Below are 23,999 nucleotides of genomic sequence, written 5' to 3' on the forward strand. Positions count from 1 at the left end.
AATTGCCAGATTATACATTGCTAGTGTGTGCACCGGTACATGTAGATTGTTTAAATACATATTTCAGAGAGATTAACAAGTATAGTAAATAGTAGAATAGTGTAAAATGAGGTTCCTGATATAGACCCAGTTTAATCTAAAAGATGTTAATATGAAAAACTACAGTCCTAACAGGACTGGATACTGGTAGCAGAATTCTGTTATCTTAAACCTTATAGGTACATAGTTTCCGACTGAAACTCTCTTGATAACTAGCAGTTTCCAGGATATTATCTAGACTTCCTGTTTATTTTATGTGATATTCAAAGTATCATCTTGTGCTTTTTTACAAAAAGGCTGTTTTTTCTAGGGTATTATCCAAAGCCCACTCTGTTAAAATTGCAAGGTTCAAAGTTACTGTAGGTACCCTGATTATAACACACCTTATAACACAATATTTCTTTTTGTCCTCTAGGATTTTTAATTACTCTGAGCATATTTTTCTTTGTGTGTTTCTGATTGGACCTGATGTATTCTTTCTCCACCATTTTTAAAGTAATTTTGATTGTCTGATTTACTCAAGGTTAAAGAGAAATTTTTCTCATTCAGCAGTAGGCTCCTTATAAGAAACCTAACTAGAATAAAGTGAAGAAAATTGCATTTGATTCAACTTCAAATATTAAAGTTTCTAATTACATTCCAGACTATTATTTAAGTATTCTAAGGGTTTATTTTTATAGTGGTTCACATTAGGGTGGGAACTCTTCTGCAAATCCCTTTAATTCAGAGAAGCTGCTTATTTCTTTTAAGCAATAACGCAATTTTGGCACACAATTTCAAGAAGGTATTCCTATTCATCCTCCTTGTAAATGAAATAATGATTGTATAGGTGAGAATACTGTAAATTACTCTAAATGTGTGAAAGTAGGTGCACGCAGATGGCTTATGACTTAAAGAATTTGTCTGAAATGCTACTTTTACCATGACTAATACTGGCCAGCCCTTGGAAAGTTCACCCTACTTTGTGCAGGAGCTCTCCAGGCTTGCCAGCAAGCAGTGCAAAAGAAAAAAATGTTCTGGGCTACCGGCAGGTAATAAAAACTATGGATTGCCAATAGGATATGTGAGTGCAGGCATTTAATTCTCAAAGGTGTTCACTTTAAGAGATTCAATTAAAAAAAAAATGCCTTAGACTTTGGGTTTCTTGTTTGTAAAATATGGAACAGGAGATACCTGCTAACATTAAAAGATTTTTAAGAATTATTATTTTCTGTAAAGTGGCAGGCACTTATTGCTGCATTTATTTCGGCAGAAAGAGCTGGCTGATGTTATAGAGTGGAGAAGGCTCCTGGTTCTCTGAAGTCTTTCTCTCTGTCATACATCCTAGAAGGGGTTGAGGAAGAGGGGTAACATCCTGGGAGTCCTCACTGTGCTCTCTACCATGACAGTCAGTAGTAGTGTCAAAAAAAAAAAAAGAGAAATGCCAATATACTGAATGCTGATTCTGGAGGGAAAGACTCTTGTTTTACATACAACAATAATTTAAAAACAAAAAGTAAAATTTCTTGTGATACCCATTTCAATCATCAGAGACTGAAACTGACATGCACCACTGTTAATCAGAGGAGAAAGTAATAATGTGTAGTAAGGAGTTGCATTTTTTTGGCAGCAGAGGAGTAAGGGAATACCTGCTGTTATTATTATTTCTTGATGTCCTAGTTTAAGCTTAGGCTCATCAAATCAGTGTGTATCATGTTCTTACTCCTTTAAACACAACTACCTATATTTTTTTGAAAAGCCAGGAGGTGGGAATATGTGATGATGAAACTGCATTTTTGGTTGCTTAAATGTTCTCATAAAGATTTTTGTAACTACCTTGGCCTGTTTCTTTCCAGAAGCGTTATTTCTCCCAGGAAACCTAAATGTGACCAGTTAAATAAGTGGATTTTTTTTATAGTAAAGCATCTAGGGAGACAAAATAAAGGCCAAGGATACTTTCCTCTTCCACTGCTTTTTTTTTCCCTGAATGGGGATAATTTTCCATGCTCACAAACAGCAAGTTCTATTCTCTTTTGTAAGTAGCCAGCATTTTTTCCTTTTTTTTTTTTTTTTTTTTTTTGAAAGTTCTCATCTTTTATTAGCTTGTATACTTGACATAGGTGTAGTAGAAGCCTTCATTTATGATACAGGAAGGAGTTTTGTTAAATAAGAAAACCACATACTTTTACACTTTTGCCAAGCTCTGTACAATACTTTTTCCTTAAGTAAAGTTAGTATAGGAAAGTGGACTGATATGGCAAGCTTGCTTCATGAGTGCATAAATCATACTATTCATCAAGAAATTTTTAGTAAATTTTGTAAATATTTTCTTTGCAGCAAGTCAAACAATATTTTGGTGCATGCAGTTGAATCTTCCTTTTGAGTAGTATGGTGTACACAATACCTTCATTTTACTAATTAAATTAACATATACAGACATTACCATGTAAATGCTCCATGCCTTCAAGTTAGGATGTGAAATACTTTTCAGTGTTTCTCCATCTTGTTTCACTTCCAGAATTTAAATCTGTTCTTCACCTGTAATAAGGTCATAGTTGGGAGAGGAATAAAAACCTATGGGGGCATATATTGTTGCACACTGTGCTTTTCTTGGTTGAAAGAATTTGGCCTTTGATTCTGTTCCTCTATCAGAAGTTGCTCTGATAATGGCAGAACAGCGTGTGCCCTGGCAAATATTACTGCTGCTGCAGATACTAAAGCATGCTGTAGTGACGTTGGTTCATTGAAGAGGTTTTAACCGTTAATTTTAATTCTTTTAACTAGAAAAAAAGTTTTAAATCTGTATTCAGCGAAACCATTGTACCTCATGACACTGAGATCCGACATTGCAGAAGAGTGCTATGACTCTGCATTTTGCATGCTTCTAGGCAAAATTTCTCTCTGCAAACACAAGTAGCACTTAGTAAACTGAGACCTACTGAGTTCCTTTTGTTACTTCATTTGATTGACTGTTAATAGCATTTTTCCTCTTAAATGTGTAGTTATGTATCTTTTTAGTGATTTCTTTAAAATTGTTATACTGATCCTTCTGCCTTAAAATACGTAGAGAACCTTTTACAAAAATCCACGTTAAAAAAAAAATCAACAACCTAAATTACCAGAATTATTTGAAGTATATGAAAAGTACAGTGCATTCAAGTTTTACTGATTTTTTTTTTTTTTTTTTTTTTTTTTAAATCTACAGATGTCTAACCTCGATGAAACTCCCATCAAGTAAAATTTGAGCCCAGAATAAATTTTAGTCAATCTCCACCTTTTATTCCCAAGCACGGCGCCATATGCTTGGCTTGCACTAGGTAGAGGAAGATATAGATTTGTTAAATATTTGCATAGCTCTCTTTTAATCATAGAAAACTTTCTAATTTAATGGGGTTTATTTTTTTATTGGACAATATTCCTTTTTTATGATACTCTAATAAACAACCAGCATTTTTTTATCTTGTGAGGAAACTTTCTAGTGTTAAAAACCAACAAAAGCAAGTCCAGTACACAATTTGCAACGAGAAATTTCTTTTAAGGGATTTGTCTTAAACATTAAGATAGCTCAAAATACATACAGGTTTTGTACTTAATAGAATTTTTTCTTCATTCTACACCTCAGACCAATCTTTACAGGTCCTCTCAAGCACAGGTCCTCTCAAGTCCCCACCCCCCCTTTTTTTTTTCCCTCAAGTGTATATAAAGTATATTCTGCTGAAGTCCTGTGAAACCTGGGGGTTTTCTCTGTGAGAAGTCCCCTGCAATGCCTGACATCCAAACAGCACAGTTCCCTGACTCAGAAAATGGCAGCCTGCCATAATTTTATAATTGAAGATGCTTTTCAACAAGAGTAGCATCTCTTAAGCCTTGCTATCTATAATACTAAGATGAAGGTTTCAGAGACCTGGGAAAAGGTTATTAAGTGCCCTTTGTCAGCTATGCATTTGCTTAGCTCTGGTCATAAGCAGAGGCTAAGAAGATCCTTATCTTGTCTGGTTTGTTCCAGGTATCACCTATTTTGTGATGGCAGAATCTTCTGGCAGCAAAAGAATTATTTTAAATACAAAGCTGACTCTCTCGTTCCTTTTTCTCTTCCCCTCAAAATTACACTAAACAAAGTCCAAAAGTCATCCTTCCCCTCCCCTAAATAAATCTGCATGCCTCTTAACAATTGCAATTCCCTTTTAAAATACCTAAAGTGGATTTGGATCTGGGATGTGATAGTTCTATTATTAAAATAAACTACTTTATCTGGAGGACTGGTTAGGGCATTTTTATGTTTTGTTAAATGGTTTTACTGGATATTTAATTTGAAAAGTTGGCATAAGTAGTTGTACTTGTCCAAAACGGACTAAAAACTTTTTACTAGAAATTATGTAGTAGGTACTGCGGCACACAGGATTTCTTGTGAAAGTTCCCCACAAATTGTGCATTTAGTTCTGTCTTGGTTTGCCAATTATGCCAAGCAACTTTGATGTACCTCTGACCCATTATATTAAACACTAAACTTAGTAGGAGGCCACATTGTTGTCATGCTTGTATGAGGGTGAGATAAAGTAACATGAATCAATGTTGAATACACGTGATCACTGAATGCTAGATTGCTAATTTATATGAAGTCCTTCACATATAGAAATGAATCACTGTATACCATTCATTGCTTTTTTTAACTGGCAAACTGATAAATATTTCATTACCACAGGCAAGCAGAAAGCTCACTTTTTCCAGCCCACAAAACTTTGACTTCAAAACTAGTTCTGTTCTACATTAAATTTCATTGAAATTTAGGAAGAATGAAGAGATCTGTCTGAAACAGTCAATTTGCTGCTGAATGGGAAACAGCTATTTTGGAGTCAATGTGTCTGGTTTTGACTATAAATTCCCTTTTAATCCTTAGAAATGTTTTCCAAAGGAGTTTTCTTTAAAAATAGTACAACCCCACATGAAGTTTAACTTCATGAATCACCATCTTCCAGCTTGACAGAAAAGCTGATATTCAAAGACCGCACTAGTTGTGCATTAGGAGTCAAACATGAAATAAAATCTTCTTACGTTTTTGGTGAGAAGTGACACTTTATCCTTGAGGCAAACAAACTCACTTCAACCTGCGTGGCACATCACATCACATTCCTAACAAGTGCACTGACGAGGCTATAAGATGAAATGCCACTTTCTGTTAAGTTAAAAGTAGGACACTTTTTTCCATTTCTGAAAATTCTATCACTTCATATAGTTGCTTTTGCAAATGAAAAATGTCAAGGGATGTGTACAGAAGTGGTTTATGAATTACAGAAAAGCAGCTTATGCTGAGTAGTGTGGCACAAGAAGATGCCAAGCATTTCACGAGGAGAGAATGCAGCACAGTCATGCAGAGATTACAGAGCCCACAAAATTTAGTTATGCTAAGTCTCTCATTCTTAACTAGTGAGGAGGATGAATAAAATATAATTATGGCTATATTTTTATTTTAGCAGGCTCAACAGATATGGTGACCAAGATACTTACAGTACCTGGACAGCAAATACAGAGAGAGAACATATGGGGTGTGTTTAGTTTTAACTTCATGGTTTTATTGGTATCCTGATCTAGATTACTACTGCCAGGTTTTGAGGGTGATATACAACTCTGTGTATGATAAACCATATAGAATTGCCTAGATTTCTTTGTTACTGTATAGCAGTGTCCAAAATAGTCTCAATTTGCTTTTTTTAATAGTACAAGGAGTAAAGGGAAATAATCTTAACATACGTTCCCACAGCCTGACAGTCGGGGAATAAGCGAAGAGGAGTTTCTCATGTTACCTCATTCTGAATCTGGAACAGGAGCCCAGATGAACCTTGGTCTCCTGCTGGCTTCACCAGTAACTTGCTCATTCCTTCCCCAAGAAGAAGAGGAAGCTTTATAAAAATGTTTCAATCAATACTAATAGGTTTTGTTTATTAGATATTTTAATGAAATTCCAGGTTCTATGTTGGAATTGTGTTCTACATATGGCTAAAAGCAACTAAAAGGCTCGCCCACAGAGGTAATGGAATGAACGAAGAGAATTTTGTTCTTTGTTCTATAGTTTGATAAATTGCCTTGTTATAACGTTTTTTTTGTTGTTGTTCTAATAGCTTTGAAACAATTTTATTTTCAAGAGTGTGAATCAGTGGAAGAAAAACAAAACTAAGACTTAAAAACAAGAAATAAGATGCAGTGAGGAATGCAATTCTACCTCACAAAAGCTTTCATTTATAATAATAACTGGAGATGTAATTAGCTTTTTTTGGAGTGTTTTTCAGTCCAGCTGCATTAGACAATAGTCTGACTTGTAGTTAATACATACAGACATATCTACTTCTTTTTCTTTGCATTGCAGCATGTGTACTTCCCTAATTGGCAGCTTGCCATTTATATGTGCAGGACAAGACTGTATTAGCAAGAGGGAGAGACTGAGGTTTCCCAATGTCTGCAGTACACAAGTATCTTGGTTACATTAATGAAGGGAGATGAGATTTAAGTTTGAATTTAGTTATTTGGATCATAATGCACTTAGAGCCTCCATAAGGCTAGCTGTGAGTTACAAATCAAAGTCCAAGTTAGAATTCAGACTGCCCTTGCAAGACTTCATATTAGGACCACCTGTTAGTTTCAGTTAATGATGGTAGCTCTATGTGGATATTCAGCAAGAGTAGATACATTTAATAAAGCCACTTATTTTTCTCTTAATGCTGAAACTTAAATCAAACTGCTGACATACTTCTCCTCCTCCCCCTGCCCAAATGCAGAATAGAATTGTGAAGGCATTCTATTTTTTATGAAGTTAAACATCATAGGTAGGAGCAAGGCGATTGAATACAATGTTCTAGAAAATAAATACTCCTTACTCCAAGAACTAGAAAATTACCATTAGTATCCCACACTTTCTCACAAATCAGAGAACTGATGTAGTAACAAGGGTTCTATCAGACACTGTACTGCTGCCCTTTTAAATGGATGTATTGCTAATCTTCAGGATCATTTGGCACCAAGTTTGTGTTGTCTAGCTAGGCCAGCATGGTCTAACTTGGCAGTAAAGCATTTGAATGAATTCTGTCTCCTTTGGAAACTCTTGCTACATCTTAAGTGAAACCGATCATGAGTAGAACCAACTGTAGCTCTAGATCTTGTCTGAGAAGTCAAACATTTCCACTATAAAAAGTCAAGTTGTGCAAAATGCTTATATGGAACCAACAAGACTTAACCAACTGCCTAAATTCTAGAAGGCAGGATTTTCTTTTGTTCTTTTTAAGCAAGGATCTTGCATGCTTTTCATGTCTTAAGGCCACAGAAATCTAAAATCTTTTAAAAGTGCTTTCAGGTAGATTTGGTTTAGGACTTCAGTTTCCTGAAGTCCCTTTTTTTCAGTGTCCCTTTTTCTGTTTAGTGCATGACAAGTGCTTGTAGTAATTCAGGTGTTACGGATGATGGAGGGAGGTACCTAACATTTTCTATGATAATTACAGACAGAAAAGTATTGTGTATTTTGGAGACTCCGTGCCTGCCAACATAAGGAACTGAATGAATAGGGTTTGAGTACTCAAAAGCAATGCCTTTCTAGACAGAGTACTTGAATTAGACAAACAGACTCTGAAGACTCTTTGACCCAGGCTGTCTGCTATAGCTTGCATAAATCTGTGCTGAATGAGTATTCAAGGAGAATTACTTGAAAACAGTTGATAGAAGTGTTGCCAAATGAAGCGAACAATTCTCTTAGTTCTGTAAAACCAAGGTGGTCATCAATGAACATAGTATTTTATCTTATCATGAATTAGGGAGTTCAGTAACTTCCCTGCTGTAATCATTGAATCCTTACAATCCACTGGTTTAAGAGCCTATATGATCTCCATAGGTTTAAATAAAATCTCCAATTGATACAGCTAACCTTCAACCCAGCTTTGCTGTGAACTTATCCAGTTCCTCTCACAAGGAACTTATTTGCTTCCATAAGTAAACTGAAGCATATTTCTTCCTCCTTTGCCCCTTCCGTTTCCAAATACAGTAGTCCTGATCCTCTAGATAGGTTCTGTCAACTGAAACACAGCAGGTAAACAAATTTTCCAGACAATGCGAAGTGATCTTTTAAGCATCATCAGTAGCCTCTTAAATACTTTTGATTTAGGTGTTGGTGTGAAAATTCTGATGTCATGCAATCTGCTTTGCTTTTCTTGCCCACTCTTATCTAACTTGCATCACCCTGTGAGCTGGCTGGTAATTATGGTGATACTACGGAAAGGATACATTTCAACAGAGTTCAGAAAAAGTTGGGTAGTGTAATTTCATCTCATTTATGAGTCTCTACAGAATTCTCTCTGTCTTTTCTCATCAGCCAAATCTATAATGTCTTGTTACACAGCTCTGATTCTGGCTTCACAGTTTTGAGGATAAACTAGTCCCTCTTCCTGGTCCAGTTCCAGGGATTTCTGATGAGAAATCAAATCTTCTAGAATCTTAACTCCAAAAATAAAATGTGAGTTGAGATGCAGCAATCTGATATAAAAACGACACGATCACACACATTGTGTAAATTTTAAAGCATGTTTGCCCTCCTTCATTCCACTAAAAAGATGTTTCTCTCCCAAATCCCTGTATTTACTTACCCATCTTCTTGCCCTAACAGGCAAAATCCATTCACTTTCGCAGTGCTCAAAAAAAGGAATTTAATTTTACTAGGTGGCTTAAAGGACAGCTAGCAAATACTCAAATACCTACTTACATTTGAAGTTTCTATGATTCTCTTTCAGTCTGAAATAAGTTTTATTAACTTTTTATGAAAAGCCACTTACTGAATATTTGCTCCTACTAGCGATCCTTTAATAAATACAGAAAATACCTGTTAAGATCAGTCTTACAGGACAAAGGGTCAATCATCCTTATGAAGAAATAAATGTAAAAAGTGTTTGAATAAGATATGTTATTAACTGAAATTTGAATTTTTATTCAAGAGGATAAAGAGAAATGAGATGTTCTTTAAGCATCACTGAGACAGATTAGTGCTGGTCTGTTGAAGAAAATGCTTACTCACCATTTGTTTTGAAGAGAGACTGTAGATTTTGTTAATCTCAGTGAAAGGTAGAGTTACTAGCTCTGGAAGGCAAAGATGCCCAACTTTCATTTGCCTCATAGCAAATTTCTGTGTTTGTTTTTAAGCAATCTGGAAGTAAGTGGAGGATGAAAATAATGAGTATTCTCATAAAAAAATGTCTGTCAAGGTTGCTTTTCACTGCCATGTTTAGGAAATGTGTTCTTGATTTATCAAGATAGGTATTATGATAGGTAAGAATGGGAGTGGCACTATATGAGGGACACATTGTCTGCTTGTCATTCTTAGGGTAAGATAAAATGGAGACTTTTCTGAGGCTATGAGAAATAAGTTTTCAGTACATGAAAAGTTTTTACTTTTAACTAAAAGGTTGAGTTCTACAGTGCCACCATCTTTTAAAGATTAAATCCACATGGCACTATATGGAATACAATATCCATTGTTCATACTTCTTGAATGACTTGGAATCATGTGTTAACATGATGAAACCAGATGGGATGTTCAAACACTAAACTCCCTTCAGTGCTAGCCAGATGTCTTTTCTGGAGGATGGGGGAGGGATCCTTCAAATAACAATTTCAGAAAAGATATTAACTATCAACTTTAGAGCAATTGATTCAAGTGATAAATATGCTCTATTAATTATTCAGTAATTGCTTTTCTGCTTTTAGATAAGCTTGATCTGATCTCATCTTAGTTCGTGGCTTCAGATATGGATGTATCATCCGATCAAAAATGGTTTTTGTTTTTTGTTTTTTTCCCCCAATTTAAATAAGTAAGTAAAAGTAAAATTAACTTGGCAAGTATACTGGGAGATACAGGGTTTGCTTTTGTGGCTCAACTAGCATCTTACAAAGAAAAAAGTGGAAAAAAAGGGCAGTAGAGAACAAAGTAGGTAAGTCAAAAGTAAGCTGCAGAAGGTAGCACTAAATTAAAAAAAAAAAGTTTGCCAAATGGTTAGCAGTCACTCAGGTTGCATCTCTAAGTTAGATTAACAAATGTTTCTATAATGAGCCAGCTACATGGGTAGCTATGTTTGCAGAAAATGTGTTGCTATCTTCTTGTGTCTTAAAAAACAAACCAAAAAAAAAACCCTCTTCAGTTATGCTACCTTTGACCCTTACACAAATTCCACTACAGTGGGCTTGCAGCAGTGTGGAGAGACTGTAAATATGTTTAGACAGCTGGTACAGTCTGAGGCCTTCTTAAGGAAATGGAAAACAATACAGAAGGTCTTCATTCAGAAATATTCTCATATAATGAAGAATGCCCAATATCTCTTAATGCAGAATGCGTTTTTCAGTGAATCTTATTGCTTGTCACGAAATAAAGTACTAGTTTTCAAACGGAACAATTGAGAAGTAGGTCTGCCTAACGTTTCTCTTTCATGCTATGTTAACCGCACTTATTTTACATTTGTGCAGTAGAAGAAATGCCAGCCAAGTTAGGTTTCTAAATTTAAAAATACTGGATGACAAATCTTTGGCAAGGAGGGATGCACAATTCTAGTCTTCATTATGTTTGCCATCTCCTGTTGTAGAGAGCTAAGGAAAAAAGGAGCAGGAAGCTCATTAAGATCTTGTAGCCAAAGGCCACAACCTCTTCTCCCATAAAAGTCTCAAATTTTCTTAACTGTCTGCTCTCTCTTTGCAAAGTCCAAAACACGCAGTGAATCCTGAGGGCACCCAGTAGGAAATCATTGCTGTCTGGTCTGTGTAAATCCCAAAGAAAGAAGAAAAGGACATAGGCACTGCGTAGTGTGTTACCCAGCAGAGAGGTGCTGGAGGAGAACAGAGTAGAGAGCTAGGTCTTAATACAATAAAAAGTTTGTGAATTCACCCAAGTCTCTCTGGTGATTTCAATGGCCTCAATGTTCTCATAACCTGTGTATGCAGGGCATCAGTCTCCTACCAGGAGTGTGTTGGAAACACATGATGGAATCCTAGCCCATTGGAGCCTGCTGGGATGAAGCTAAATGTGATTCCCCTGGGCTAGCTGCTACAAAATGACCTGCATGCATACAGGCATGTTGCCATGTCCCTTGGGGAACCAACTCACAGTTACGCAGTCAAGAAATATATCCATGAACTTGATACACATTCAGTGTTAGTCCCTGTTTCCTTTGACCTATTTCTTTCTCAAAGTTCAGGAATTCTTGTTTTGTACAAATTTAAACCAGTCTTTCAGCAAAAAAGTCTTAATTCCTCTTTGAAAAGGACATGAACTTTAGCAACTTTTTAAGTAACTCAGGTTTCACTTCCTTCATTAACGTGACCAATAGATTCTAATTTTTTTTTCCTATGGGAAAGATCTTAATTAAGTTACCCAAATTTTGCCCCTGAGCCTGAAAAATTCAGCCACAATACTGGTACTGATAGAATAGTCTTGACGAATGGCTCTCAAAAAGGTTATGTAAACTTTATTCCCTGAATATATGTACAAAACTGGCAGAGGATATTGGTTAGAGGATCTTTTTTCCTCTTTTTTTTTTTTTTTTTTGTGATGTGTTTTGTAGAATTGAAGTGTGGATTTAACCATAAAATAAACCAGTAAAACTTAATAATAATAAACAAATACAACAAAAAGATAAAGTACATGAGTCACCACTGAGGTGAGGAAAAAGGAAGCTTGGATTTGGAAACAAAATGTCAGATGAATCCCACATATTGAAGTAACATTGTCCCATATTTTGACTTACTGAAATTTTATTAGACAGTGCTTGCTTTACTGTACTATTTTGTGTTTTGAGGAAATTTGTCTCTAATTTTTCAAGTAGGAAACTTATGAAAGAGAGACTAATCAGAATGTAAGCTGGTTATTTAAGTAAAATACAAAAAATCTCATTCTATCTAGAATAACTTTTCATATTTATGCCAACCTGTTCCAATTTTTACATCTTTACTTCTTACACCCTCTTTGCAGAGGAATACAGTGATTCAGGACAGAGTGGTTTAAAGAAGCAGGTTGGATGGGGGTAGAAGAGATAGGTAAGAAGCAGCTCACCAGTGAATGGATTTCACAAGGGGAATCTGTCTTTAGTTTTAGAGTTTAGTGAACTAATGCTCTGCAGCGCACCTGAGCTCTGATCCTGATGGTATGCAGGAATGGGAAGGAAGGATTTCTTCTCTTCCATGTCTATGATACATTAGGAAGTTGTTTACTGGAAGAAAATTGTTTTTTAAGTGCTATGCAAGACTGAAATATTACATAGGAATTACAGAAGGAGACACCTGTTTGGTTTTGGGTTTTTTTTTTGGTATGGCTTTTTTCAACTGACTTGGAAAAGAACTTTAAAACCAAGCACAATTCAAAGATTGTTTGTTTTAATTTCCTTTCTTCAGGTAAAATGTGTAGTGCAAGCATGAGGAATGATTGTAAGTTTGAGGATGAGGGAAATGCATGTTCACAGAAAAAGCAGGTTCAGCAGACAATTTCCAGTATTTTAGGTGCACTTATTGTGTGTGGAAGGGACTGGTTTTTCATAAGGGTAAATGAATCAAGATACAAGAATAGTGTCCTACTTCTACCACGCTATTTTTTTCTGCAGATTTCATATGGTGTATAACAATTGTAAGAACTAAGTTTAGAATTTACAGGCAATAAGCTTTTATGTAAGTCTTCTCTGAAAGACTTGATTTTGATGTTCCAAAAAAACAGACTAAATGAATTTATATTTGTTATCTATTATTTCTCTACTTAAATTAGAAACTTGACTAATTTCAGTTTTATTCAATTTTATACTTGCAAATCATTGTAAAAATCAGTCGTTTACAAACATTACAAGAACTTAATCTCAGATTGTAGTCCTGAAAAAGATTTATAGTAGCCACTGAAAGCAAGACAAATGAAACCACTTTTTCCAGGGAAAGGATTCTGAAGTTCTCTAAGTGTAAATACCCAAATGGCTGCTTCCACTGATATACAGCAACCTCAAAAGTGATGATCTTGATGAGATAGTAGGACAAAACAGTGTGAAAAATTACTTTTCTGTTTATTTCAAGTCCATCTCTTCAGTGCTATGCATTTCCTTCACAGAAACAATGTCTGTTTTCAGTCTACAAAAGTCGTTGAATTCTTAGCTGTGCAAAAAAATACAATTATGACAAGTACACTTGACCTTCAGTGAAATTAAGGAGAGCACCACCTGCACTAAATATGTCTTGTAAACAGTGTCAGGAGCAATGGGATACAGTCTGGCTTGAGATCAAATCCAGTTGCATAGCTTACTACAATAATAACATTTCAGGTTGCTTTAAAGTTTTGGCTTCTAATTGTACCCTACACTTAAACAAGGAGTGTTGGTGAGTTGTTAGCAGCTGCACTGAGAACAGGAGCATTCTTTGTGCTGAGATAAAGCTGCCCAGCTCTAGAAATAGTCTGTCATGCAATAAACAACTTTTCATTATTTTTTTTCTTGATTCTCTTGTAGTCCAAATATTACAAATGAAATCAAAGAACGTAAGAAAACTGTTTCAGGGCACTTCCCAGGATATTTTGATCCCTTGCCCTGTGCCTACTCCTAGAATAAACTAGTATAGTAAGATCCATGTTTTGTTTTAAAGAAAAAACTCTTCCAAAACTGAACCCCTTAAAACTATCTAGATAATGAAGATGGCCTAAATTAATTTATATATAGATGTCATAGGGAAACAACAAAGTATTCTTTAGAAAGATACAGTATACTGTAGGCTGCTTGTCATATCTGAAAGACAATCCAGTAAAATAAATGCTTTATTCCAGACCCAAACACATTTCTGTCATGGAAGTTCCCTAAATGTAAGCCCTCATCAGACCTCTTTTTATGCAAGTCTCACCTTGAAGTAATATCATACCTAGAAGAAGTGTTATCCTGGGTTATTTTGGCTAGACAGTTCTGACTACTGAGGTTCTCCACAAAGAGTACCTGCTGCTATTCACCTCTTAAACCTATACTTTTCTTCTTTTCTCTTCTTTCAGCTTAATGAAAATTTTGCAGTGTAGTTCAGTGAGGAAGGAATGTGGGGGAAGTCAGTTAGTTATTTAAAGCTTTTAAATATCTAAATCATAATTTCAAAAATTTTTTAGGCATACGTAGCTGGCACAGATTGCATATTGTAGGAAACATGTACTGGACAGTCTTGTATTTCCAGTAACCTTTATACTGCTGTTGTACAGAGTGCATTTTAGTACATGGTATCATGCGGTGGAAAACTTATGGATCTTAAATGCCAGGTCCATATCTGAAGCAGGCATCAGTCCTGCAACATAATATGAATGGGGAGAACAGGTCCCTTGCCCACAGTGGGACAAAACGCCCATGGTAGGCTTTTCAGAAACAACATGAAATCTGTAATGGTCTCGAAGATGATGGTACCCAGATTATACTTTTTCCCCAGCAAAGTGAAATTGCAACCCCTCAAAAATCTTAGCAACTGTCTATTAAATATAAGGCATAGATGAATAAACATTACATATGCATGTGCTGTCTTATATATTATCTGCATCACTGACAACTGTAGAATTTATAGCATCTCATATTTAATATACATTTTACTACACTCGTTTTTGTAAATCAAAATTTAAATTATACAGACCTTATGTAGTTTAGCTTTTTTATTATTAGTCTGTAAAACTGTTGTGTTTTTCTTTAAAATTCATATCAGTCCCAATATAATTAATAACTATACAAGAAATCAATTTATTTCTGGGAGAAATCAGCTGAAGTGCCTTGCTGTTTTGTAGCAATGGGTTCTGGTTTTGTCTCCCATTTCCATAGCAAAAAGAATTAATTTGAGAGATCAGTAGCATTGTTGGCATACGTTGCATACTCTTCCTATAATTCACAGTGCTGGGGAGTATGTGACATGAGTTTAAACTTAATCTTGTATCTTGTTATATAGAATTTTGCAAATGGAATATCCTTACAAAGAAGCTTTTTATTAATTTAACGCAGTAATAATTAAAAAGGGAAAAATGCGTAAAACAAATCATTGCGTGTACTTAGGATAAAAAAAGGTGCTAAGCTTTGATACTGGTTGTGTGTAATGGATGATGTTGTGTAAAATGCTGTGTGCACTTTGCAGTGTGTGAAACCTGCACAAACTTTCCAATAATGTTAAAGCACTTGCAAAAATGTTGCACCTGGAGCAGGGAGGAGTGAAGGGGGCAAAGGTCAGCATTAGGCATTAAGACACTGACTAAACAGACTTTACACTCGGTGAAAAGTCCAGACAACCCCTGCAGTGTCATCTTACAACTCTGGTTTTCTTCTTTTCAGGACATAGTAATCCATAAATACACTCAAGTCACCAGCAGCTTAGCTCTTCCCCCCTTACCCCCCTTTTTAACTCTCCTTTTATTTTTAATTCTTACATAAAGATCTGAAATTTTAACCCTTTCTATGTCTTTTAATCAACCTTGGGAACTGCTTTTCTTCACTGTTGTCATTCGCTAGACTTCTCATCTTTTTAAATCCTCTTTTTTGCAAATTATACTCTTAGAAAAGTGGTTTTGAATCAACTAAAAATAATGCTTGAAATCAGTAGCACAAATTCAGTGTATGGATAAGACATTCTGGGAAATTACCAGATATTTATTTCTAAAACAAGTCCATTATCAAACTCTGTAAACAAATCCATCCTTTTTTCTGAAGCTTCTTAACCGGAGACTTTATGTAAAATATTTCATGGGATGCAGTATAAAATTTGTTTTTACAGCCTCTGAGCTTATTTTTTTGGATAGAGGAAACCAGTTGCAACTGGCATGCTGCAAGAAAATAATCATCTTGCTTGCTATGGTTATGGGTTTTAATAAAACAAAACAAAACCCTCACAGTTTCTATAAACTGGAAAAAAAGTAGAGGTAAAACACAAAGAGGTGTTTGTACTTTTATCATACGATTAAGTCTTTCAGTTTTGCATCTATTACACTTAGTAGCTGAAATCATGAGACCAAACTGATTTTAATAATTTTATCTGATCCCATTAGCCACATCCTATAGCTTAAGAGTCTGGATAGACTCCTAATATAGTCTGGAGCCTTGACAGTAAAAATAGGTTGGTGAAATACAGCCCATCAATTGCACGTAACCGTGCACATTTTGCTGACTTCCTCTCCTCGTTCTGAGCACTGCACAAGGCCGTACTTCCATGCAGGATATTTCCCTGTTGCCCGCTTCACGCTACACCAACCCTTCTGCAAACCCGCTGTGATGACCAGCAGATCTGCCACATTGCCTTTTTCTTAATTTTTACAACTCCTGAACAGCACTGACACAAGATAGCTGAAAGTCTGAGTATTTCTCTCATACTGTGCATGAATATTGATTAATAGAAACATTCAGCAGAAAATGATTTTTTCCTTTTGCACAGAGATCTCATACTTGCTCACTGAGGGAAAACAAAGTTTCCAGTTCCATGTGCACAACACCGTCATTTCAGTTAGTCACAAAATGGCGGCCTGAAAAAATTTTCCATGAAATCTTATGATTACTTCAGGCCTACTGATCTCTGTTCCTGTGCAGTGATTGTTAGAGTTGCTGCCCAAGTGTTTCTAACTCAGTCTGTTCAATGGTGGGAGTCAAAGAATCATCAATAGAAACAGAAAGGTGAAACTGGCACCACAATTTAATGACTGCCAGCGAAGGTATTTACTTCTCATGGCAAAGGGTTCTGTAGAAATTGAAGACCTATTTCAGCAGGATGCTTTAAGCATGTGCCAAACTTTGAGCACAGTGGTGGTTTGCTAGATTGCCTTTGGGATTTAGAAGTAAGAACATGCTCAATGCCATTACAAGATCAGATCCTTGGTGCACAAATACTGGAGGTAGTAAATGTCTAGGGCTCAGGTTTGATACTCCTGGTCACATGGTGAAGCATTTTAGCCTGCAGTTAGTCTCACTGGTACCATGGGACAGTCTGTTAAATAAGCCATTACTCTACAGGAGTCAGCATTTTAGTGTTAGGACTTGCATGACAGCACTTTATGTTGAATAGAGAGAGAGCATCGTTACAGATGGAGTAGTGTCTTCCATTTATCCTATATTCTGAGCTTTTGTTGCATGTTAGCGAAAAATAAAAAGTGAATGTTCAAGTACCTGAAAAACTTACGAAAATTAAGATAGAACTGAGTTATGTGAACCTCTTGAGAAACAGGCTTTGTATCTTGTCTAGTTATAGAAATACAACACCAAAAATGATCTGATTTAATAATAACAACAAAAGCCTATTGTTCTGTCTGGAATTTTATGTTCTTTTCAAGCATGTGAGGTGTCTCCAGTACTCTTTGCTGTGGTATCTCAATGCCAACCTTGCAATAATAATCATAAATTCAAAACCTGAATTCTACTAATATGATGTAGATGAGAAGTCAGGCAGTTAAATGATTTGCCCAAGGCTACAAAGCATCTTCCTGGACAGCTGAAACTAGACCTTTTACCACATCTGCCTGGCCAGTTCCAAAGTCTGTGCTTTGTTTTATGTTCTCAGGCATGTTTCTTCACGCACATGTTACTTGGACTGCATGCAAAGGCCATGCTGCCCACTGCATTTTCTCCCGAGTTGTTTTTCACCTACATTTAAAAAGTGACTGGAGTTTTAATGAAAACCTGATTTAACTGAAGAAAATGCTATCTTGTTGAAACCATTTTCGTAATTATTTTTCAGAAATTATTTTCCAGAGCTGTTTGGTTGTTTCTTGATTCAAGCTTATAGTGATAATCTGAAACCATCAACCACTCAAGCGTAATGTTAAAGTAAACTGTGAATAGTACAGGGAATTTGTACAAAATAGTACAGGAATAATAAATCTGTTGCTGATTTTTTTCCCCTGTGTAAAAAAGGAAACAAAAAAAACCCCAAAACAACAAAACAAAAAAACCCAAACAAAAAACCAAAACAAAACCAACCAAAACCAACCAAACTTGCTATGTATTGCTTTCAATTCATCTTCTCCCCTACGCCTGCCCCCTTCTTCTAAAGGATTCATTTTACCCACTTACCTTATCCATGGGCTATGTAAACATATGGGTAGGACCTTGTGCATCTTTTACATTCTCTACTTGCAAAATCTCGATAAATATTGTTATATTACTCCACAGATATCTCACTAAATCCAAATAGACTGTAATGATGTCATCTGTGTGCATATTTCTGTAGATAATGTTTGTGTGTGATATATACAGTATTTACAATCTGTACTTTGCATGTAGATCACACAGACACAAGTGAGACTGTGATCACCAACCCACATAGCGTAGGTGGGATATGTGTGTGTAAAATCTATGTAGGCAAGTTAATAGCAATTGAAGATTACAGATGTTTTAAGGGTGAGCATTTTGGACAGTGGAAAATTATAATTTTTTTAGCATTTTTAATTTTTTTTAAATTTGAGAAGTACTATATTCTTCACATTTTCTGACTATTAGACAAGGCAAAGCAGTTTATGCTTTAATTCACAGACACCTTTATTTTTGTTCACTCTTTTCCTGAGGGTTGTTGTTTGGTTTTTTTTTTAAAGTATTTGGCAATTAAATGATGCTGAGTACCTGTTTGTCTGGTGTGTGATAGACATATGTATTCCTTGTTGCATGCATTTGTAAGAGAGGAACTTGCAATGATTTTTGCCTGAACGTAAAAAGATTTGCTGCTGTACCAATAATATAAATTAAATATTCTTAATTATTTTAGCTCATGCTAGAAAAGATTCAGGACAAAGGGGAGATTGATGCAGTGTGCCTTACAATGGCCCTACTGATTTCTCTACTGGCCCTTCCTTTGCACATGGTCAATTAGAATTGAAAATCCTGTGCTGATTTCATTCGCTGGAATTTTTAAGCAGGTCAGGAAGAAAGATGTTATTGAAAGGAAAAGTCTCATCTAAATAAGAAAAGAACACGTGGCCATCTGGTCTAACTGTACCATGCCGAAAGTCATTTTGGCTCAGCTGTAGTTTGAGCTTTGCAACAGTTTGCCAAAATATCAGAAATCTGTTTACATTAAAACACTCTGTGCTTTTTAATCTATAAAAATGCAATGCGCAGTTCTCTTCCTATCTGTAATGCATGAGCTCATTTGACCCCGTTACCTTATTGAGACCGCCTATGTTTCTGGTAGGCACTCAAGTTACTTCTGCTGTGTAAAGGTGTAAGTGAAACAACCAATCTTTTGAAAGTTTTGGAAGTAATCCTGAAGACTTCATTCTTATGACTAAAACTTGCAATTCTGCTTGAAGTAGGAAAGGCTCAAACAAGCAGATGCAACAGAGGAAGTATGGGGGGAAGAGGGGAGAGGAGAGTTTAAAAAAGGAAATTAGAACTTGAAGTTTATGTGAGTAGCACCGTGGAGTTTGCACAACCAATTGGAGGCCATAGACTAAGAGATGAGCTGTAACAGACATCAAATTTTTAAGGAATGGAGTCATAAATATGCATAAGCTTCCGTGATTGCTTTGTTTCCACATTAACTATTTAAAAGTTTAAAGAAGTCAGCAAAAAAAATAGGTCAGAATTTTTCACTTTTAGGTAAATAAGCTCTTTGCTAAAACACATAGCTCCAAATCTTAGGTGCCTGGACAACAGCAGCTGGATGATAATGCCATATTTGCAAAAACACTGCGCATTTGTATCTCCTGCCTACTTTAGTAAAAGCTGCTGAACACCCAGTGTTCACAAAAACCAAGAAAACTTACTGGGAGAAGGGGAGAGTGTTGAACTAAACATGGAGGCAAGAGCCCTGTATTCATATGCTCAGGTTTAATGCTTAACTCTTAAGTGATTATTCATTACTGTTGCATTGACAAACAATATATAAACTGCTAGTTAAGATATCCCTTCTAATACAAGCTAGTGTGTAAATCACTTCTGAAGCTTAGAGGAGTTGATTTCTGTAGGATTTCAGTCTTCAGGAAATGGATAAAAATATGGATAAAAAACTTAAGAAAATAAGTCAGCACTTCCAAACATAGCTGCAGGCATTATTTTGAAATACATTTGTGAAACATAAATGACAAATTTTATTTTTTCCAGCACAATATGCCAGGAAAAGTAGAAGGGAAATTAGCACAATAATACTAGTGAATTTGTGTATATAGATGTAATTTACAAGTATATACTTCTCATATATGACTGTTGTGTTGAGTTTGCTTGTACATTTCATATAAGGTATATAAAATGTTCCTTCAGAAAAGTGTTAAATATCTTGTTTAAAAAAAAAAAAAATACAGGAATACAAATTTGACCACAGCGCTCAATTCATTCTCTTCATTTCTCTGAAATCTGCTTTCTAGAATCTTTACCTTGCCTGTGGATATTGTTGCCTCTACATGCTATCTTTTCTTTGTATGTGTCTGCTGCTATTTGGAAAGGAAGGGGTTTTTTTTAAGACTGTATTTGTGGGATACCTATGCTGGGTTCCTTTTTAAATAGTGTTTATTAGCAATATTAAAGAAAAAAGCTAAAAAAAATCCTATCTTTCTATCATGATGCCTGTTAGTGTGACTAAAATACAGTTTAAGCCTTTTCAGGGAGTAAATTAAAAGCAGTGTATGTGTGTGTATGTGCATGTGTGTTTAAAAACTTATTTTCTTTTAAGTCTTTTTCACACAAAGTCCGTATTGAAAAGCAAAAATTAAGCATGTGTATCATACCATACCAGAAGACAGTGCAATTCCAAAGAACTTTTAGAAAATAGGTCCGCACGGCATACATTTAAAATTTAAGCAGAATAAATGCTTTGAATGTCCCTTTTTCCTGTACGTGTCTGCTAACCCCACCCATAGCCACACCAAACGGAGAGCAACTATTTTGGGGAGTCCTGCATTCCCAAGACCAACTTTGTGGCATGATGACACTGGGCCAGTCGGTGTTCCTCTGGGCTGTGGCAACAGGAAGGCTGGCGGTTGCAAGACCAGCTAACTAGTCCCCTGCCATGCTCCCCTTCTTTGGTTTGAAGACAACCTACTTGTAAAGCATTTTGCTGCTGCCTTGTTTAAAACTGCCACAAAACTGCCTAGGAGATCTTGCTAATCTCTCTAAACCCAAATATGTTCAAGTATTTCAGCTAAACTGCCTTTCAGATGTAGGTCTCTGTACACTAGCTATTTGCCTTTATGTAGTATATTGTATATGTATACAAAATCTTTCCATAGTATTTGAGAGCTACACAGCAATTATGTAAGTGACGCATGAACTTAACATAAAATACTGCATTGACTGTAAAGCTAGAGTAGAAACCACTGTAAAATGAGAAACAGTAGATGCCCTTAGTTACACTGTGTTGGAAAGTGTGTGCACATATGCATATGTTTCGTGCAATAATGTGCATATATGTTCACAAAGTTTCTTATTTCATATTTTTTGCGAATCACAATGAAGTTGAAACTGAGCCTGGCTGACATAAGGAGGAAAGGCTTGTGTTTGTCTTTAATCTTTCTGCAGCACGGTTCAGACTTCTGTCTGATTTGCACATAGCAGAGCAAGGGGCTTGCCATGCATTGCGTGCAGGCTCCTTGATTGTGGAGGGGAAAAAAAAAAAAAAAAAATCTGGCTGGAATCCAGACAGGCGAGCGCAGTGCTCTGTTGATCATTGTGTCTAGCCTTCAGGTGTCTCAGCTCACAGTGGGCGGCGGTTGGGGGAGGGGGAGATAACAGGAGAGCAGACAAAGAATAAAATGGTGTATTTAAAAAAAAAAATCATATGTAAAAAATTCATGTCAAATCCTTTTTTAAAAAATGCTTCCTTTAACGTTCCTTTCCCCACAGAGGGAGCAAGCAAACATCTGCCCAGGAAGATTTATTTAAGCCATAATTAGTAGCGTCTGGAGTCTTTCAACAATTTCTCCTTATTGCCCTTAATTTTTTTTTTTTTTTAAAAGAAGTCTGCTCGTCTTTCACTTAGAAACTGTTTTCACTTCATGCTTTATTAGAGATCCAGCCTAGCCAGGACCGAGTCAGATTTCTATTGTCTTTGCTTTTTCCCTTCTGATCGTAGTTTTCAGGATCTAACTTTTGGTAGGGGAGGGGGGAGGGGGTGTGGGAAGGAGTATGCAGGCGGGGGGGGAAGATCTTATTAAAGGTCTTATGAACATGTGGGGGAAAAAAGAGAGCAAAGATACAAATCAGTGCTTCTTATTATACAGTTATCCATTTGGGTTCAATTTCTTTTCCGGAAAAGAAGAAAAAAACCCCTCTCCTTTGTCTGTTGCTTCTGTTTGAGAACTCTCATAAATCTTGCCCAGAAAGCAACTTGGGCTTAAGCAGATCTGGCCAGCAAAGCTCTGGGAAGCAATTGTAACGTCTCTTGCTATGGATATTCCTTCTGCCCCCTTCATCCCCGCTGCCCCCTCCACCCTGACCTTCTGACGTTATGCTGCAAAAAGCCCCACACCCTTTCCCACCCCACCAGGATTCTGAGTGAATGCAAGCCGTGATCTAGAGGTAAAGTTGCTTATCAAAAAGCCTCTCCTCGTGCTGAGCGAGTCCAGATATTACACTAGTTGTGTTTTTTCAGTCCAGCCATAACCCTTTTCTAACACTCCCCTGTTGGTTCGCTTCTCCCCCTCCCCCCGTGGAAGGGGTGGGATGGGAACCTTGCTCGACTTCATTGTTCCAAATGTAAGAGCTATTTGCCCCAAAGTGTCTTTGCTGTCTTTCATAGCTAATTATAATAACTGTCAGATGTCTGGAAAGTCTGGGCTGCCCTTGTTGGCGGAGTTAAAGTTTGTCTTTATTTTTTCCCCTTGGGGACAGATCAGGCCTGATTAGACACAGAGTACAAATAAAAGTGAACAACGTACGTGTGTAGGGCTTTTTGTCTTTGTTTTTCTTTATGAACAAAGCAGCATGCTGGCTATGTCAGGAAGCAGTGTGGCATGCAGCGTGCATGCAGGCACTGCCCTGGAGGATAACTCTTTTTTTTTTTTTTCTTTTTTTTTTTTTCTTTTACTGAAGCATGCAAGAAATATTTCTGAATTTGAATAACACTTTAGATACTTGTTCATCTCATAAGAAAAAGTAACCATTGATCTAGTGCACGTAGCATTTTGACAATTTTAAGAGATTGGCTTTTCTGGGTGAAAATAAAAATACATAGACCCAGTACTCACAGTTTTGTTGTGCTGTGCAGGTCGTTGTCTCCTTCTGCAGAGACAAGGAGGGTCAGAGGATGTCAAGGGTGCAGAATCCCAGTTTAATTCAGGAGAAACGTACAAATGTGCTTCCTGAAGTCGCCTGGAAGTCAGCCACTTGTGCTCAGACATCCCATTGCTGCTCTGCACGCTATACTATCTGCAGTTCTGAATTGAACTAAATACTGCCCATGTGAAAGACAGGGGAAACACAGTCATGTGGGACACACAAATCCACTCTATTGGCTCCGAAGGCACAACTTCAGCATTCTTGCATTTCCACCATTGGTTAACAGTTCAAGCTGAAACAGTCTAGGTCCTCCTAGTGAGTCCGTTTTCCCTTTATGTGTTGAAGAATGACTGTAGGATTTTATAGTGACAGGATTAGTTAGGAAAGGGACTGAAGTCATCCCTTTGACTGAAGCTGGTGGGTGGGGTTTGGAAGCTGTGCTTTTCTCCTGTTGACGTTTTTCCTTTTTCTGCCCGAGTTCTGTGTGTCAGGAAATGCTTGCAGTTAACTTGGGCAGCACAGAGAAACTGAAGTGACTTTCTTCAGGTTCAGGGATAGGGACTTGACTTTTAGAGTAACACACTGTTACAAACCGTACAATGATTTTTACAGAATAACTCTATTCTGTCTAGCTAAAGTGGGGTTGTTTTCTCTTTTCTAATTTTTTTTTTTTTTTAAGCCTCAAAAGGGCTATATCAGGATCATATAACTTGAGCTTTTGCACCATATAAGCCAGGCAAATGAATCCAGCAGTTCCAAAGCCTAGACTAATAATTTGAGTGATAACAGAAAATAGATTTTACAGAA

The 23,999-nt window shown here is 36.5% G+C and overlaps 1 long non-coding RNA gene across 11 annotated transcripts in view; it reads right to left on the reverse strand.

Moving 5' to 3' along the window:
- Nucleotides 1-23,582, reverse strand: part of LOC115349001 — a 65,327-nt gene extending 41,745 nt beyond the window's left edge. For 9 of the 11 annotated variants that reach the window (XR_003925987.2, XR_003925991.2, XR_003925994.2 and 6 more), the window contains exon 1: nucleotides 23,162-23,582. This is a non-coding gene — a long non-coding RNA (uncharacterized LOC115349001). Of the gene's footprint in view, nucleotides 1-9,064; nucleotides 9,194-23,161 lie in introns of all 11 variants that reach the window. The other 2 variants (XR_003925989.2, XR_003925995.2) reach the window with 1 other exon arrangement.
- Nucleotides 23,583-23,999: the final 417 nt, after the last annotated feature.

Source organism: Aquila chrysaetos, chromosome 12 (genome assembly GCF_900496995.4).
Source record: "Aquila chrysaetos chrysaetos chromosome 12, bAquChr1.4, whole genome shotgun sequence".
NCBI classification, from domain to species: Eukaryota; Metazoa; Chordata; class Aves; order Accipitriformes; family Accipitridae; genus Aquila; species Aquila chrysaetos.